Source organism: Mytilus galloprovincialis, chromosome 1 (genome assembly GCF_965363235.1).
Source record: "Mytilus galloprovincialis chromosome 1, xbMytGall1.hap1.1, whole genome shotgun sequence".
Classification (NCBI taxonomy): Eukaryota; Metazoa; Mollusca; class Bivalvia; order Mytilida; family Mytilidae; genus Mytilus; species Mytilus galloprovincialis.
This window is the reverse complement of record NC_134838.1, coordinates 43057431-43077999: the sequence shown is the minus strand read 5'-3', so window position 1 is coordinate 43077999 and position 20569 is coordinate 43057431. Positions and strand designations below refer to the sequence as shown.

General features: G+C 30.7%; 1 long non-coding RNA gene across 2 annotated transcripts in view; it reads left to right on the top strand.

Annotated features, from left to right (window-relative positions):
* The first annotated feature begins 5934 nt into the window (after positions 1 to 5934).
* The window catches only part of LOC143075207 (uncharacterized), a 51398-nt gene continuing 36763 nt past the window's right edge, over positions 5935 to 20569 (top strand). Inside the window, exons 1-2 of one of the 2 annotated variants that reach the window (XR_012978256.1) lie at positions 5935 to 6013; positions 18719 to 19062. This is a non-coding gene — a long non-coding RNA (uncharacterized LOC143075207). Of the gene's footprint in view, positions 6014 to 10483; positions 10581 to 18718; positions 19063 to 20569 lie in introns of those variants that run through there. The other variant, XR_012978258.1, reaches the window with a different exon arrangement.

Below are 20569 nucleotides of genomic sequence, written 5' to 3'. Positions count from 1 at the left end.
GTTCATAAAATTAAATGTGAATGCAGCATCCTGATTATACACTGATGGAGCAAGCGTAATGTGAGGCAAACTTGAAGGCGAAGGAGTAAAATCTTGAAGAGAAAACAAAAATTAAAGCAACTCATTGTGTTTGTTATTGTTTTGGTCTAACTTGAACTCCTCAAAGAAAATGTCATGCTTGTCTTTCTTCACACTAAAGGTTAGACAGTATTTGTAGCAATACAAATTTATAGCTAGCTAAACTCCCACTTGTATGACAGCTGTATAAATTCCATTATACTGACAACAATGTGTGAACAAAAAAAAATGATATAATAAATAAAAATGTAAAAAATAGGGTTACACCAGTCAACAACGTGTTGTTATCTTAATCACTATAAAAACAACCAGATATTAAACAAACATTTACCATGACATGATGTATAAGTACAGAGCCACGTAAAGATATGAAAACGCCTTTAGAGTTTCAGTTTTCCTCAATTTAGATTTTGTTAGGACTTTTTTCTGTGTAAATTTGGGGTATAATTCTAAAGAGTAAAACTTAAAAATATTCTGTTGCAATTATATATAATTACTGCGATGTTTGGGTCAAATTTATGCTAGATTGACTAGACTAGTATGGTGTCCCAAAGTAACAAATTTATAGCGTATGCTACCATTTTGTATGTTGAAAAGCATTGTTGATTATTTCTAATAGACGATTTTTAAATTTCACATGTGACAGTGCAGCCTATGGTTTGCTTAAACGAATGATTGAAGCTCATCTGTTGGCTTTGTGTTAATTCTGAATTTTATTATGCCCATTTTCGGAAGAATTGGACGGTTTTATCGGAGGTCATACAGACGTATTACTTAGCTAACATAATGTTATTACTTAACAGCCCAAAACGATTCCCATATGTATATATTCCTATTTTAATGGCCTTGAATATCTTCAATCTACTCTTGATTAGAGAGAAAGAAAGTTTGATGTGTTAGAGCTTTTGATATCGCCATTTGATTGGGGACTTTCCGTTTTGAATTTTCCTCGTTCGGTATTTTGTGTGTTTTTTTTCTCCAAATTTCATGGCTGTGTGGAATTTGTTTAAAATTATATTTGTTTGCTAATGAATAAAGCCAAAGTTCCTCATATCGAAGGACTGACTGCACTTGAAGGAAAATGCTTAAGCTGAATACATGAACATAGATTTTTTATATTACTGGTAGAATTAATATATACACTTCCAGTATCTAGTGCCTGTTCTGAAAGAGCAGCATCAAGGATTAAAATAATAAAAACTTACCTTCGAAACAGTTTGAAGAATGATATGCTCAATGTAATACTGAATGGGATTGTCAATGGACCTGCTCTGATTTCTGATGAATGTGATCAGCCTGTTGATTCTTGTGTGCCAACAAGAGAAAATATTAGATTTAAAAACTTATTCAGAACACTGAATTCTATATATCAGGAACCAAATTCTGACAGGAAGTAAAGGTCATGAATAATAATGAATCAAGTAATGATAATAATGAATCAAGTAGTGATAATAATGAATCAAGTGATGAGTATACTGAATCAAGTGATGATGATATTGAATCAAGTAATAATAATAATGAATCAAGTGATGATAATAATGAATCAATTAATGATAATGAATCAAGTGATGATAATAATGAATCAATTAATGATAATGAATCAAGTAATGATAATATTTAATCAAGTGAAGAGGATATTGAATCGAATGATGATGATATTAAATCAATTGAATAATAATAATGAATTAAGTGGTGGGTTTAATTACTAAGTAAGGGACGAAAATGACATAGTATGGACACATTTAGAATTTCCTAATTATTTGACGTGAATAGAAAATCCTATTTTGTCGTAATTTGAATTGTCGATTGTACATGTGGTTGTTTTGTTGCGTTTTTGTTAACTCTATATAGTCCGTCGGAAATGAATAACAGTATTTTACACTCCAAACGATTTAGGCCCGTTATAGATGATAGAGGTTCCGTACTGGAAAGTTATTGTAAATCAATACACGAGACTGGATACATGAACGTTCACATACTTTATTTTTCCATCCAACATATATACAATCACAGTTCATAAAGCATATTTACAAAACAGTAATCATGGCAACATAAATTAACCCGCCGCTGCTCGTAGATCGAGAGCGGGGCGAACCGGTGCGTCATCGTCACATAGTTCTCTCTATTTCTATCTCTTTTTCGTTTTAAAAATAACCTTTATAAAACATGATCATAGAAACGTTTTGACCAATGAAAATAGAAAAAGGTACTTATAAACAAATAGTTTCCAAACAATGAAACATATCAAAAGCAGATTAAATTAAGACTTTGAGTTAATTGACATTATTCACTCTATGTACAGTTTAGGTGTTGACAAATAAATTACTTTGATGACCATTGTTATCAAAAAGTATTCTCACGACCTAATCTTAATCTTAATCCATTAATATTTCCTAGTAACGCTAAAACGACTAAAACATGTCTTTTATAAAATTAGTCGGAAAAATAATTCAAAATCTTGTTTTCCGACTAAAATGCACTTCTAGCATATAAAAATATTGAAACTTAATTACTCATAAGAAATAATGACTTTTGATACCAAACACGACACAAAAAGATGAAAATGCTAAAATTCACAATTTCACGCATTTTTACAACATGACAGTATTAGAAACATATGAAGATATTTTCAAGGAACATAACTTTAAAGAAGAGGAAATAATTTAAACCATAACAAGAGGTAGTAAAATTTCAGTGTCAGCTAGATTTTGAGACTGTTCGGATGTACTTATGTCGGGTTTTAAAATATTTTCTTTGATACGGGGTAAACAAAAATTGCCCCGTATCCCAATTTTTCTTTGTATAGAAGACTTTAATTCAGACTTAAATTCGTTTGACAAAATAAATCAGATTTTAGATATCCTTAATTAAGATTTGAATTCCAAGTTAACAAACATTGTTCATAAAATTACTTTTGTAAATAAAAACAACAACAAAAAACGAGCTTATTCTTAGTAAGCATGGACCTATTGGTGATCACGACTTTCAACAAATACACAGATACATTGTAAGACGGTTTTTACTGATTTAAATGATTGTTTGAAAGAATGTTTTCTATGAATGCAACTCTTCACATCGTAGTTTCTCCACTAAAACCTTCTAAAACACATCCGCGAAATCGCGGGTATTAAAAGCGTGGCTGAAAGTATTAAACTGTTGTAGGATGAATTTTCGAGAATTTCAGGAAAGGCATCAGAGGTCAATGTACTTGGGAACAGGACAATTGTTTTTAGCCCTTTCCCTTTTTCAAAAATCCGATATTTTTTTGTTATCCATTAATTTCTAAAAATAAACATTATAAATAAAGTGTTTTTGCTATTTGCTCTAAATTCCAAATTAACTATCCACGGCGGTCACTGGTATATTACAAAGAGACTATATAATATATCAGTGAACGCCATGAATAGTAAATTTTCAATTGATAGTGAATAGCAAATACACTTTATTTATAGTAATTGTATGGTCATAGTATGCAAAAAACGCGAAAATCATGTTCCGAAGTATCGATGAAATTATGTGCAAATTTAAAGTAAAAAACGGAAGTTTTGCCTTATTGTGTAAGTAAGAGAAGCGACATATAAAATGAGGATTTTTCATTTAAAAGTATAAATACATAAAATCCTATATTTTCCGAACACAATTACAAGATGTTTTGCCAAATTTAAATGCTTTAAAAAACTAATTAAATTCAATTCAATTCAAATCTTTATTGCCATAAAACTACATATTTGTAGTATGTGACACAACATAACAAAATGAAATAAAAAATAACAACAAGATCATTAATATACACAATAAAAGTAAATATTTTAAGAGTCCTCTGTCTTCAGTTCAATCGACTGTTATAAAAAGGGTCCTAGCTTATTTGCCTGAATGTGTGAAATTGGGTTGAGTATATATGTTATTTTATCTATTTCATTTAAATTTATAAAGTGGATATTCTCATTTATCAAAAAATCAAAATAAACTTTTCTTTTATTATGGTTTCTATTTAAGAATTGAATGCTTCTTTTTGTAACTTCATTTGGGTGTAAAAGCGTTGACCGAAGTACATTTTTTTGTATGAAGCGCTTCCACTAAAAATGTGTGCACGGTCAACGCTTTTACAACTCTATGAAGTTACAAAAAAGAAGCATTCAATACTTATAATTACATTTTTTAGCTATGATCATGAAAACACAAATTTCATAACTTGTTTTTTTAATTCACCTATGGAATTTATTGTGGGACCAGTGTTATCATAAATATTAAGTTTTATTGAGTGGTGCAATTGCTTAAGGAATAACACGTGATGTAAAGTTAGCCAATCAGAATAAAGTATTATAATGAAACATACATCTAATTGAATTATTACAATATAAAAAGAAATGAATTTCATCTTCAATTTGTTTACAGTTTTTGCATAATCTTTCTTATCTTGGTATTTTAAGGTATCTTCCCTTTTCAATTGAAAAATTATGGTCTCTTAATCTAAACTTTGTTATCAGTTTTCTGAATTCAAGTTTTGAGCAAGTTAAAATTGAGAATGGAAAGGGGAATGTGCCAAAGATACAACAACCCGACCATAGAAAAAAACAACAACAGAAGGTCACCAACAGGTCTTCAATGTAGCGAGAATTCCCGCAACCGGAGGCGTCCTTCAGCTGGCCCCTAAACAAATATATACTAGTTCAGTGATAATGAACGCCATACTAATTTCCAAATTGTACACAAGAAACTAAAATTAAAATAATACAAGACTAACAAAGGCCAGAGGTTCCTGACTTGGGACAGGCGCAAAAATGCGGCGGGGTTGAACATGTTTGTGAGATCTCAACCCTCCCCCTATACCTCTAGCCAATGTAGAAAAGTAAACGTAAATAGTTTTCTTCTGTATTATTTATTTTAACATGTTTATAAATAGTGAGTTTGCTGTTATCCATTATATCTGATAGTTTATCATTTACTAATTTTTCATAAAAATGGGTCAATCTTAATTTATTTGTTCTCTTATATTTTTAGTTATCTTTTGTGAGGAATATGTTTTCAAAGTGTCCAAATCCATACTGGTTTCTTCTTTTATATGTTTGCATATGAGAACCAAGAATAAATCCTGCCGAGTCTAAGTTTTGAGACAAAATAAAGGATTCTTTTAAGAGAGGATTCATTTCATCAGAAAATAATCTAATAAGATACAATATAGATTGAAATTTAATATTATGTTCCAGAGGAAGTCTCCCCAGATCAGCTCTTGCACCTAAATTTGATGAAGTGTTTCTTATACCAAGTGTATATTTACAAAACTGTAGGTGCAAATTTTCTATAGGTGTTTTATCAATGAAATAAAAGGAGTCCAATTGTTTTCCAGAGTTATTTGCTCTTTTTTTTGCTCTAAAATATGTTATATAGGAGTCTAAAAATGAACTTCTGAATTATATAAAACTATAGGTTTAACTAATGAATCAAAGAGATTATTTGCAACTATAACTGGTATGTTATACAATGGACTAGTATATGACTTCATCGCAAAGAGAACTTTTTTAGCTTTTTTTGTTAGATCTAAAGTACTGTGCGAAAGCACCACTAATAGATATTACAAGAACAAATAAGATTCCAATGTTATAAGATCATTATTTATTTTCAACATATTGTTGCACCATCATATATTCAATTGTTGTTTTATTAATTAATTCTTCCTTTGTGTATACATGCCATTATGTTTACCTTTGTTCATACATGCTGTGCTAGTTTATTTGTTACAATATAGAAAAATCGTTATAAATAATAAAAAAAAAAAAAGACATAATGTGCAGGATATCATGACACTTTCGTTTCGCAAAAATAGTACCTGACTTTAAAAAGAAACTGAAAGTAAATGTGTACTATTACTCTGGGTTTTCTTATCTTAGTTTGATCGACTTTCTTCCATTGACAACAGACAACGCTCAGTGACAAGGTAAGATTTGAAAAGATCATGAGAGAATTTGGACAATTTTTAGTTAAGTCAACTTCTATATAAAACAAATACGTTATGTAATAGTTGCATGCATAGTTTACTAACGAGTTGTCCTTCAGTTTGCTTCGAATAGCTTTAAAATGTAAACGTAAATAAAGGCAACAGTAGTATACCGCTGTTCAAACTCATAAATCCATGGACAAAAAACAAAATTACTTATACCATATCATAAGTAAATGTATATATGTTAATAAACTCATCATATATTCTAGGATTAAATTTGGTGTTTACACCAGACACGCGTTTCGTCTACAAAAGACTCATCAGTGACGCATGAATAAAAAAATGTTAAACGGCCAAATACACCTTAAGTAATATTTAACTGAAGTAGTTCGCTGTTCAATTCTGTATATTTTTGAAATCTGGTCTACAAAAGACCTCATCAGTGACGCTCGAATCCAAAAAAATAAATAAATAAAGAGACCAAAATTAAGTATGAAGGTGAAGGGCATTGAGAAACAAAATGTTAAAAAGTTTTGAAAATACCGCTAAAGTTATATATTACTGAGATATAATGTTCGAAAGAACGTATAGCTTTATATTTCAGCATGAAATATGCATTTAAACAATGATTATTATTGAACGTTAATTATTTGTAGGCCATGACGGTCTTTAAAAATTTAGAATATATTATTTGATAAGATATGTTTCAAAAAATGAATTTATAACCGAAGATAACCTTTTTGTGGTATTATCGGTCATGAAATCCTGAATCACTATGATTTACAATAAATCAATGATAGTGTATATATTTTGTAGGAGATTTGAAAATGCCGATCGGTTTGTCCTATATCCATATATACATGTAGATACATGTATGTAAGGGAATGTTTATAGATACAAAATCTAGATATGGGTATACTATCTATAATACTAAAATTACGAGGTTCAATTTGTCAGCCGTCATCGGGTAAAAACGACAAATCAAAGAATTCAACTCTATATCTAACTAATATAGGACAATGGTGTAGATTAAAAATTACACCACTCCAGACCCTTTTGTTTTCAGCATAATTAATATTGCCAATAATTAACAAGTTCCGGGTCGAATCCGATACCGATACAAATAGTATATTCAGCTAGTACCTTATCTGTACGTTCCGCATTTGACAGGCGCACCATCAAACGGTGTATTTAGGATTTTGCTATATACACAGGTCATAATCAAAGGACTGACACTACTAAATTCAATCATTGTCAAATTGTTCCCTATTGTAGTTTTATTCAGCAATCAGCAAGACTTTCTAAGATAACTAATATAGGACAATGCTGTTGATTAAAAAATACTCCATTCCTGGATAGCCAGGACCTTTTGTTTTCCAAATAATTAATATTTCCAGTAATTGATAAGTTCCAGGTCGACGGGTTCAAACAGAAAGATTTGAAAGCAGAGAAAACTGTGTATCTTATAATCGACATGACTTATCAGATGACAATACAAATACTACAATAAGGCTTCCGCATAGTTATATACTTTAATTCAGTCACGGACCCGCGATATCACGGGTGTGTACTTGTATACTTATATATATATTTGGACCTCTCTACAATGAAATTTGTTACATGCACATGTATAAAAATTGCAGTTTTTATCCAACTCAATCATACTAGGTTTGAACGCTGTTTTCAATTTAGACTTGTCTATATATTACAAAAACATCTTAAAACAATAGCGTGTCACTAGTACACGGATGCACCATCCCTACTATCATTTTCCTTGTTCGGTGGACCGTGAAATGGGGTAAAACTCTCATTTGTCATTACAATTGATAGTGAATAGCAAATACACTTTATTTATAGTAATTGTATGATCATAGTATGCAAAAAACGCGAAAATCATGTTCCGAAGTATCGATGAAATTATGTGCAAATTTAAAGTAAAAAACGGAAGTTTTGCCTTATAATTGTGTAAGTAAGAAAAGCGACATATAAAATGAGAATTTTTCATTTAAAAGTATAAATACATAAAATCCTATATTTTCTGAACACAATTACAAGATGTTTTGCCAAATTTAAATGCTTTAAAAAACTAATTAAATTCAATTCAATTCAAATCTTTATTGCCATAAAACTACATATTTGTAATATGTGACACAACATAACAAAATGAAATAAAAATAACAACAAGATCATTAATATACACAATAAAAGTGAATATTTTAAGAGTCCTCTGTCCTCAGTTCAATCGACTGTTTTAAAAAGGGTCCTAGCTTATTTGCCTGAATGTGTGAAATTGGGTTGAGTATATATGTTATTTTATCTATGTCATTAAAATTTATAAAGTGGATATTCTCATTTATCAAAAAATCAAAATACACTTTTCTTTTATTATGGTTTCTATTTAAGAATTGAATGCTTCTTTTTGTAACTTCATTGGGGTGTAAAAGCGTTGACCGAAGTACATTTTGTATGAAGCGCTTCCACTAAAAATGTGCGCACGGTCAACGCTTTTACAACCCTATGAAGTTACAAAAAGAAGCATTCAATACTTATAATTACATTTTTTAGCTATGATCATGAAAATCAAATTTCATAACTTGTTTATTTAATTCATCTATGGAATTTATTGTGGGACCAGTGTTATCATAAATGATAAGTTTTATTGAGAGGTGCAATTGCGTAAGGAATAACACGTGATGTAAAGTTAGCCAATCAGAATAAAGTATTATAATGAAACATACATTTAATGTAATTATTACAATATAAAAAGAAATGAATTTCATCTTCAATTTGTTTACAGTTTTTGCACAATCTTTCTTATCTTGGTATTTTAAGGTATCTTCCCTTTTCAATTAAAAAATTATGGTCTCTTAATCTAAACTTTGTTATCAGTTTTCTGAATTCAAGTTAAAATTGAGAATGGAAAGGGGAATGTGCCAAAGATACAACAACCCGACCATAGAGAAAAAACAACAGCAGAAGGTCACCAACAGGTCTTCAATGTAGCGAGAAATTCCCGCACCCGGAGGCGTCTTTCAGCTGGCTCCTAAACAAATATATGCTAGTTCAGTGATAATTAACGCCATACTAATTTCCAAATTGTACACAAGAAACTAAAATTAAAATAATACAAGACTAACAAAGGCCAGAGGTTCCTGACTTGGGACAGGCGCAAAAATGCGGCGGGGTTGAACATGTTTGTGAGATCTCAACCCTCCCCTATACCTCTAGCCAATGTAGAAAAGTAAACGTAAATATTTTTCTTCTGTATTATTTATTTTAACATGTTAATAAATAGTGAGTTTGCTGTTATCCATTATATCTGATAGTTTATCATTTACTAATTTTTCATAAAAATGCGTCAATTTTAATTTATTTGTTCTCTTATATTTTTAGTTATCTTTTGTGAGGAATATGTTTTCAAAGTGTCCAAATCCATACTGGTTTCTTCTTCTATATGTTTTACATATGAGAACCAAGAATAAATCCTGCCGAGTCTAAGTTTTGTGACAAAATAAAGGATTCTTTTAAGAGAGGATTAATTTCATCAGAATATAATCTAATAAGATACAATATAGATTGAAATTTAATATTATGTTCCAGAGGAAGTCTCCCCAGATCAGCTCTTGCACCTAAATTTGATGAAGTTTTTCTTATACCAAGTGTATATTTACAAAACTGTAGGTGTAACTTTTCTATAGGTGTTTTATCAATGAAATAAAAGGAGTCCAATTGTTTTCCAGAGCTATTTGCTCTTTTTTTTTTTGCTCTAAAATATGTTATATAGGAGTCTAAAAATGAACTTCTGAATTATATAAAACTATAGGTTTAACTAATGAATCAAAAAGATTATTTGCAACTTTACCTGGTATGTTATTCAATGGACTAGTATATGACTTCATCGCAAAGAGAACTTTTTTAGCTTTTTTTGTTAGATCTAAAGTACTGTGCGAAAGATTTCCATTATTTTTAATCAACATTCCTAAAAGTTTATACTCATTTATGTCTGATATTGGAATATCTTTATAAGTTGCAAATGAGTTAGCATTAAAGAAACACTTAATCTTAGAAAAATACATTTCATTTAAAAACCTCTCTGTAGAGGGATATAACAAATACTGGAGTCCCTGGGCTCCTATTTTGAATAAATAATAAATGTCGAATTTTGATTGAAGCACCACTAATAGATATTACAAGAACAAATAAGATTCCAATGTTATAAGATCATTATTTATTTTCAACCTATTGTTGCACCATCATATATTCAATTGTTGTTTTATTAATTAATTCTTCCTTTGTGTATACATGCCATTATGTTTACCTTTGTTCATACATGCTGTGCTAGTTTATTTGTTACAATATAGAAAATTCGTTATAAATAAAAAAAAAAAAAACAAAAAAAAAAAAAAAAACATAATGTGCAGGATATCATGACACTTTCGTTTCGCAAAAACAGTACCTGACTTTAAAAAGAAACTGAAAGTAAATGTGTACTACTACTCTGGGTTTTCTTATCTTAGTTTGATCGACTTTCTTCCATTGAGAACAGACAACGCTCAGTGACAAGGTAAGATTTGAAAAGATCATGAGAGAAATTAGGCAATTTTTAGTTAAGTCAACTTCTATATAAAAAAAATACGTTATGTAAGAGATGCATGCAGAGTTTACTAACGAGTTGTCCTTCAGTTTGCTTCGAATAGCTTTAAAATGTAAACGTAAATAAAGGCAACAGTAGTATACCGCTGTTCAAACTCATAAATCCATGGACAAAAAACAAAATTACTTATACCATATCATAAGTAAATGTATATATGTTAATAAACTCATCATAGATTCTAGGATTAAATTTGGTGTTTACACCAGACACGCGTTTCGTCTACAAAAGACTCATCAGTGACGCATGAATAAAAAAATGTTAAACGGCCAAATACACCTTAAGTAATATATAACTGAAGTATTTCGCTGTTCAATTCTGTATATTTTTGAAATCTGGTCTACAAAAGACCTCATCAGTGACGCTCGAATCCAAAAAAAAAAAAAAAATAAAGAGACCAAAATTAAGTATGAAGGTGAAGGGCATTGAGAAACAAAATGTTAAAAAGTTTTGAAAATACCGCTAAAGTTATATATTACTGAGATATAATGTTCGAAAGAACGTATAGCTTTATATTTCAGCATGAAATATGCATTTAAACAATGATTATTATTGAACGTTAATTATTTGTAGGCCATGACGGTCTTTAAAAATTTAGAATATATTATTTGATAAGATATGTTTCAAAAAATGAATTTATAACAGAAGATAACCTTTTTGTGGTATTATCGGTCATAAAATCCTGAATCACTATGATTTACAATAAATCAATGATAGTGTATATATTTTGTAGGAGATTTGAAAATGCCGATCGATTTGTCCTGTATCCATATATACATGTAGATACATGTATGTAAGGGAATGTTTATAGATACAAAATGCGTATCTAGATATGGGTATACTATCTACAATACTAAAATTACGAGGTCCAATTTGTCAGCCGTCATCGGGTAAAAACGACAAATCAAAGAATTCAACTCTATATCTACCTAATATAGGACAATGGTGTAGATAATTACACCACTCCAGACCCTTTTGTTTTCAGCATAATTAATATTGCCAATAATTAACAAGTTCCGGGTCGAATCCGATACCGATACAAATAGTATATTCAGCTATTACCTTATCTGTACGTTCCGCATTTGACAGGCGCACCATCAAACGGTGTATTTAGGATTTTGCTATATACACAGGTCATAATCAAAGGACTGACACTACTAAATTCAATCATTGTCAAATTGTTCCCTATTGTAGTTTTATTCAGCAATCAGCAAGACCTTCTAAGATAACTAATATAGGACAATGCTGTTGATTAAAAAATACTCCATTCCTGGATAGCCAGGACCTTTTGATTTCCAAATAATTAATATTTCCAATAATTGATAAGTTCCAGGTCGACGGGTTCAAACAGAAAGATTTGAAAGCAGAGAAAACTGTGCATCTTATAATCGACATGACTTATCAGATGACAATACAAATACTACAATAAGGCTTGCGCATAGTTATATACTTTAATTCAGTCACGGACCCGCGATATCACGGGTGTGTACTTGTATACTTATATATATATTTGGACCTCTCTACAATGAAATTTGTTACATGCACATGTATAAAAAATTGCAGTTTTTATCCAACGCAATCATACTAGGTTTGAACGCTGTTAGATCTATAGATTATATTTCTATATCTAGCTGGAATGTTCATGGATTGGGACAGAAACACAGACCCTGATTTCTTTGAATTGATAAATCATGATATGAATATAGTGATCGAAACTTGGAAAGGGGTATAACCTTTAGACTTGTCTATATATTAAAAAAACATCTTAAAACAATAACGTGTTCCTAGTACACGGATGCACCATCCCCACTATCATTTTCCTTGTTCAGTGGACCGTTAAATGGGGTAAAACTCTCATTTGTCATTAAAATTAGAAAGATCATATCATAGGGAACATGTGTACTAGTTTCAAGTTGATATGACTTCATATCAAAAACTACCTCGACTGAAAACTTTAACATGAAGCGGGACAGACGGACGAACGAACGGACGCACAGACCAGAAAACATAACGCCCATAAATGGTGCATAAAAAGATAATTATGTTCAAATTAAGTTGCAATCTGTGTTAATATGCTTGAATTCGGAAATTTCTTGCATAATTAAGATGTTTTATAATTCAATATGAAAACAAAACAAATGTTTTCATCTATAGATTATATTTCTATATCTAGCTGGAATGTTCATGGATTGGGACAGAAACACAGACCCTGATTTCTTTGAATTGATAAATCATGATATGAATATAGTGATCGAAACTTGGAAAGGGGTATAACCTGATATCAAATTATCTGAATATAATTATTATTGTAAGCAAAGAACTAAAGCTATTAATAAAGCAAATAGAAATAGAGGGGCAATTATTGTTTACTTAAAGAAAAAAATTGAAAAAGGGAATAACTTATCTTAAAAATGTAACCAAATCTCAGAATAGATTGTGGATGAAACTTCACAAGTAATTTTTTGGACTTCAAGAAGATTTATATATATGTGGCATATGTAGCCCACTTAAGAATTCCCCTCATTACAAGAATGAATATGAAGATTTGGAATCAGAAATAAGTTTTCTTTCTAGTAAAGAAATTTTTTTGTTTATGGGTGATTTTAACTCCAGAGTATTAAATTATTCTGATTTTTTTTGGAAAATCTGAAAACAATATGAATTTAACTCATATTTTACTTAATAACCACAAGTCAGATTTTCAACTGTCTAGAAAAAGTCAAGATAAAATCATAAATCCACAAGGAATTGATTAACTAGACCTCTTTGTTTCTGTTCAACTCCGTATTCTAAATGGGAGATTTATTTGAGATTTGTTAGCAAATATGACATTTTTAGCATGAAAGCATGTAGGTGGCACGGTAGTATTTCCTGGCCCATAAGGGATAATGATAGCCTTTTTAAAATTTTCACCACTTTCTAACACTGCAAAAAAATTCTACATTCACAGTTAACTGAAGTACTTTTATTTTACTATTCAGAAATGAATATGAATATGTATCATGACCGTTTACTTTTTTTGCTATTTTTAAAAACCTAAAGCCACTAGTACTTTTAGGTCTTTTACGGTGCAGTGAATACAAAATTAAAAAAAATTCTCAAAAATTCATTTTCATCTGTATGTAAAATTATTTCATATTTTTCTACACCTGAATCATCCCTCAGTTTGGGAAAGTATGTTCAGTTGATACTGTATTTTTTGTCCAATCACACTGTTTAGATACATTTACCTAAGTAGGGTACACAAAAGAGCAACCTAAATTCTGGAATGCAAATACTACCGTGCCACCTTAAGTGTAGTTGATTATGCAATTACTAGTGAAAGTCTTTGCTCCTCAGTGAATTATTTTATAGATAAAACTCCGTCCTACTTTTCCGATCATACTCAAATTGTTACCCATCTAAATGTGATGGAAAACTATAATAGACCTAATTTCGGACATTGATATAAGTTTATCGCATAAATGTATGAGAAAAAGATGTTTGAAAAAAAAAAAAAAAAGAATAACTATCCTACTGGACAGACTCACTTTAATAGCATTAAGAAGTACTTTTACTCTGTATAGCAAAAAATCAAAGTTATCTCCCTTTGAAAAATACATAGACCGAAATACTTTTTTGATTCAAAACAATAAAAAAAAAAACTTAAAAACAAGAACTGTCTTTCAAAAAGATATCCGACTTATTTAAATTTGAGTATATGTTTAAAACTATCATTTCGATAACCCTCAGAAGCACAATGACTTAAATCTCCATCTGAATGTAACTACAAGAAATTCTTTACTAAGTCTGGTTATCTTTCTGTTTACATTCACCAAAACCCCGCGGATATCTCACATGCGTAGGTGCGTTCTTAAAGTCATATGTACGTTCGTACAACAAAGTTTACATTAAAAATTATATGATTGTCCCGAATAAATAGCTGTTATGGTTGCAAAGAGCTATTGGAGAAACAATTATTTTAATAAAAATATAAATCTTTGTAAGATCTAGTTCAAATATTTTTAGTTTTTCACTTGCTTTCCATCACGATATAATTAACGAGACGTTTTTTTCAAACACAACCAAATCACCCACCATGACAGCATTTTGTCCAATTACAGAAAGGATTTTCGAGCATGCGTATTCTGTTAAGCGTCCTTAAGTTCAAAGGGCACAAACCGAAACTATACCGACTACGTCGGAAAGAGAGAATTTCAACTCGATGTTTTGAATAAAGTAGACAACATGTCACCAAATGAATGCAAATAATTTTGGAAACTATTAAGAAAAATAAAACAATAGGACAAGAATGATGATAGTGGCATGTCTTATGGCGGACTGTAAGCTTGTCACTCAGCAAGCTCGTAAAAGTTCATCTCAGTACGTCAGTCAATTAATATTATATCAAATTGTCATGTTTATTTCGTCTTGTTATTCATGTAATATTCTCATTGTATGTAAGACGCAAATTCACCTATCAATTGCTACAAAATGTGTTAATAAATTCATGATATTACGTATTATTGTGAAATACTTCAAAGTTGTCTTTAGTTCAAATGTGTCTTGAATTAACATGAACTAATTGCCACTGGACGTTTAACAATCAATCGTTCTGTAAATCAAATTAAAAGTTCATTTGATTGGGTTAACTAAACTAAACGCACTAGCCAGTCAACATTGATGGTATTAGATATAATAAAAACAGTAGTATACCGATGTTCAAAAGTCATAAATCGATTGACAGAAAATATATTCGGGTTACAAACTAAAACAGAGGGAAACACTTCAATTATATAGGAAAACAAAGGAACAAAATAAATACTGAAGTGCAACAAAAACGAACATACATAGAAACAAACTATTTGAAAACATCTGCGATATTCCTGATTTGGTAGAGCAGTACGATTGTGAATGTACGATCGACTTTTTCAATTGATAACGATTACCTTATCAGTGGCGGATCCAGGGGGTGGTCCCACGGCGCACCGGACCACCCCCATGACGAACCTCAATTTTTTTTTAAAAATGTCTATTTTTTCAATAACTAGCTAATTAACCAATTTAACCCTTAAGATTAACCTTTCATCGCACTAATTGGTTATGGATTACCTGGATACCTGGGGGTGTCACAATGATAGAATACGGATCAATGCGTTTCACCTGTATACAATTGTCAAAACAGCTCGTTAATATGAAGAAGTTGACTTCTTATTTTAAAAGATAAATACAAAAGTAATTTTTAGTGAAATTTCCATATATGTTTGCATTGTCCAACTAACGGAGTCTCGGTTTTATTTCATTTATGTACATTTTGAAAAAACAATCATTTTGAATGAATTAAATTAAATTTGTGCATCTATTCCCCCCTTTTCCCCCTTTTCTCCTCCCCTTTCCTTCCTAAAAACTTTAAATGTCATGCGCGTAGCTACGTTTACGTCAAAACGCCCGAGCGTACACTTGAATTTTGAAAACAAAACAAATAATCGACATAGAATAAGAAAAACTGGTCTCAAAAGCACATCAGCCTTGTGCTTCTTTTTTCACTGGATTGTAATTTTGAATAAAAAGGGACTAAATTTACTCAAATAGATCATTTAATATATTTGTTCGAATCTTTTGTAAAAGTCTGAATCTACTATGAATTCTACGTATTTTTCTTAAAGCCATTCACTATATATATATCTGCTCAGATTCGATATGCTATTTTTGTCGAGCCTGTGATTTATGTCCCAAAAGCGAGACAAAGCGGTGTCAATATTTTAGTTAGGTTCCGAATGTGGATAAAGTCTTTTGAATGACCCTCCGTGAAATTTTAAGAAAGTTGGTCAGAAACTGTTTATGACCAAAAGAGTATTCAGAGCAATATAATAATGCAATTATATCTTTAATTTTCCTGCATTTTAAGGACAAAGTGTATTTCTTTCTGCAAATAATAAGTGGTCGCAGTTTAGGCTTACATTTTGTTATGTCTAAATTACATTAACTACTTGTCGAACCTTTATCGAATTTTATGAAAATGCCGAAGAAGCTTTTTCTATGACTAATGTCTGAAGCTAAAATTTTGAAAGCATTTGTTTTCGTTCATTTTTCTGTTCTTTTCTGATCGACAGAAAGCCGGACTCTTCTTCACGTAATTAACTGTTTTACATGCTCAATTTATAAACCTTCATAGATTGTCGTGAAATATTCCAGATCAAGAAAAAAATATCAAAAGAAAATTTTATGTATTTTTTTTAAATCCTTTTAAAGAAATGATAAATTGATTCACTTTTTGTAGGAAGAAATCCTAGGTGTTCCAGAAATTTTTTTATATTGCACCTCTTAGAAATATTTTTTCCGTGTTCATTAAAAGGTGCTTTTGTCGATTGTATGCTCACTCACGGTACCCTTTAATCTTATTTAACAGTAATATTGGTTTCGACGTTTTCTCTGAAACCAATGACCATTAGGCTAGCTTCCAGTTTAACATGATGAATATGTTAACATATTACAAAATTTAACCAAAACAAATAAACCATTTAGATTCAAAAGTATGTTGCCACCAATGATTTTTTACTGACAGGAATCATTATGGTATCTTATTCTCGATAGCTTTCGGGGGCTTCGTCCCTTTCGAATCCACTACCAGCAGGTGCTTTAACATTGAGCGGTTGGCACCCCTCGTATCCCTCGCCAAGGTTCGGGCATACACGTAAAAATGACCCAGCTACGCCACTGAATGTTTAAGGCAAAATTTGGAACATTTTTAGCTAAACTTTTTTTACAGCTTGCCTAATTCAGATGACAGTTGTATGTTTTGCTATTTTAGATTGCAAGATAATGAATAGAGTCTTAAATAAAAATCTGTTTTAAATGTCTTTAAATTCCTTTACCTAGGAATATGTGCATTGCACATGATGTTACATCCAAATTCATGATCTTCCATAATGTCGAAGGTATTTTTTAACCATTTTCATACAATTCAATATTCATAAATAATCAACTAATGAATTATGAGATATGGGTTGTAGCTTGATAAAGGATATGAAACACCTTTAGAGTTGTTTGTCATACTTTAAAGACGGTTAAATATCAAGAATCAATACATTCTGTTGAATTGAAGCAGTAAAGTTTAAATTTTGTATCAATTTTTATTGACATTTCTGCCTTTTTTACAGAGTTATCTCCCATATAAATCCAAATCTTCATATGAATTTAAAAATCAAGATTTTTCAGTTTTCCTCAGATTTTATCGGACTTTTTTCTTAGTATTTTTGGGGTACAAATTGTATAATGCTAAAAATTAAATCTTCTGTTGCAATTACTTCAAGGTGAGGGTCAAATTTATGCTAGATCGACTGGACTAAAGAGAGATTTTTAAAAGGTTAAGAACATGTGTGTTGCAGATGAGGACTTTGGGAACAATTGAAAGTTTCAATCAGACGCAATCCTTCTTTATGATCAATAATGTCATTTTTTAAATCTGAAAACTGGCCGAAAATTGACAACCATCACGTTTGTATGTTTGCATAAAAAAATATTCACATCGCATGAGCAGAATTCGTTTATCGATGCGTTTATACCAAACATCACTCTTTTGACTTGAACACTGGCCGGAAATAGTCGAAATTTGACGATCTATGTCTAAAATACACAACGATGTTCACTGATCATGGACATTTCCATATCATTTCCTCACTCGAATATTTAAAATTACCTTATCGTTCGACAGCACTAGAGCCAAATTCACCATGATTGACCAATAACAATAATAAAATATAAGTTTTATTATACAATCATCAGAGAAGGTATGTTAAGTGGCCGAATATACCCAAACACACTCTACACATCCTTTCCGTCCAAATATTCGGCTTTGAGTGTTCCTGATGATGGTATATTTAGAAAGGTGCTTCAACCTACCTTTTATTTCACGTTTTGTCGTTTGATAATTTTGATTACTTTGCTTATTTAATGTGATAATCATTTACTCAAAATAATTTTTGCTGAATACATGACGTTATATTTCTTTGCAAATACATATCGACAACTTGTCATTCTTAAATAATAAAGGAACTTATTATTTTTTTTAGCACAATGACTGTTGCGACTCTGACAGTAGCTGTGATATACTTGGCCGTTTATATTCTGCTTTTATTTCCAACTGATGAAAAATTGAGCGTAGACCATCAAGAATGGCTCCAACTAGTACTGGAAATATTTTCCCATTCAGAACTGATTCAATGGTCGATTCTCATGATATCGTTTGTATGCAAAAGTCTCATATTAGAGCAGATATTTGATAGTAAAAGCTTTCTTGTCATATTAGCAGTATCTAAAGTGTTGACGAGCTTAATCTACATTGCACTAAATATGGCTTTTGAAAGGGTTTATGAAGACGAATCATACAATACGCTATATGCAGTTGGATTATCAGGTAATCTTATCTGGACTCGTTCCAACTTATAAATTAAAAATTTTACTAAAAATTAGGCATTGAAGTAATAGAAGAAGTATTTTGGTCCCTTTCTTGTCAATTAAAAGAGATACCTGCAGGAATTTAGCAAAACAATTGTTTTTCGAGTTTATTTTTGAAAATATCTGAAATTTTAAGGATTTCTTTTTATATTTATCATATAAGTCATGTTACAGGATATTATGTAAATATATGAGAAAAACATAATTTCTTCTAGTTTTAAGTTTTTAGAGATATGTAAAATTGGCTGTAAAGATGAAACCAATGACAGACCGTTGTATTGCGCAGTTTTCTCCTATTAGTACATTCATAGCACAGTTGACGCTTCATTTATTATCGTTTTACTATATAAAATGATATAAAGGGTACAAAAGTCATGCTTTAATACCTTTGATAACTATTAATAACGGAACAAACAAAATTTGGACCTTAAAATATAGCATAAATTTTGTAGAAGGATATATATATATATATAGGGTCAAGCAGTTTTAGCTAGGTTTGTAATTTTTAGTCATACTTTGTTTGTTATTATCGACTCCTAGGAGTCGATATTAAGAATTGAACGATGGACAGTCAGTGCGTGAATTTTTCTTGCTACCTGATTGGAAAATATTATGAGACGTGAAAAATCAAAGTTTATTGATTGGTTAGGACGATCCAAACCTAGTAAATGTCTTTCAATCCTGTAGAGTATCGGATTTGTCCTCTCTATTTTAGCAATTAGATTTTGCCTGGTCATTAATCATGCATATTCATGATATTGGTATACAGGTAACTTTTATCTATAAATAGTCGAATCTTCTGGAGTTTCATAAACAACAACGTTAAACGACATATACTACGTCATAAAGTGTGTGGTAAAATTTGTTGATTATTGCACGTGGCTATTCAAGTAAATGAATTAATCTACAAAGCGAGAGCACTTTCCATTTTCATCAGCTAAGAGTCGACTAGCCCTTTTTGAAAGGCTAATGCTTGTGTTCAATTAATGTTCAATTTATGAGAAGGTCAGCTAAATTTTTTTACACATTTTTAAAATGTCAAAGTTAAAAGAGATTGTTTCATATTCTAAATATGACCCAAAAAAATCTAAATGTATCATATTTATTGTTTCTGCAACAACGCAGTAAAATTTTAAATTCTCTCAAAGATCAGATATTACTTGTACATGAACCCGAAGTATGCCAAAGAATGTCTTGTCCTACACATTGTATGTTGTTTTCATTTTTTTTTCTCTAAAAAAGGTTCATCGGACGGTTCCAAGCCCTATGGTCTGCGAAAGGATAGACGTAAGAAACGTAGATAGACTCTGACATTAACAGTCGTTTATAAAAACTAAAAATGAACACGCCGGAAGACAAATAACAAATATTTGATCAATAAGAACTTTTCATCTAAATGTCAATGACTTAATTAATTAAAACCTAACCGTGCTTTGTCGACTGACGCAAGTGTATTTGTGAATATT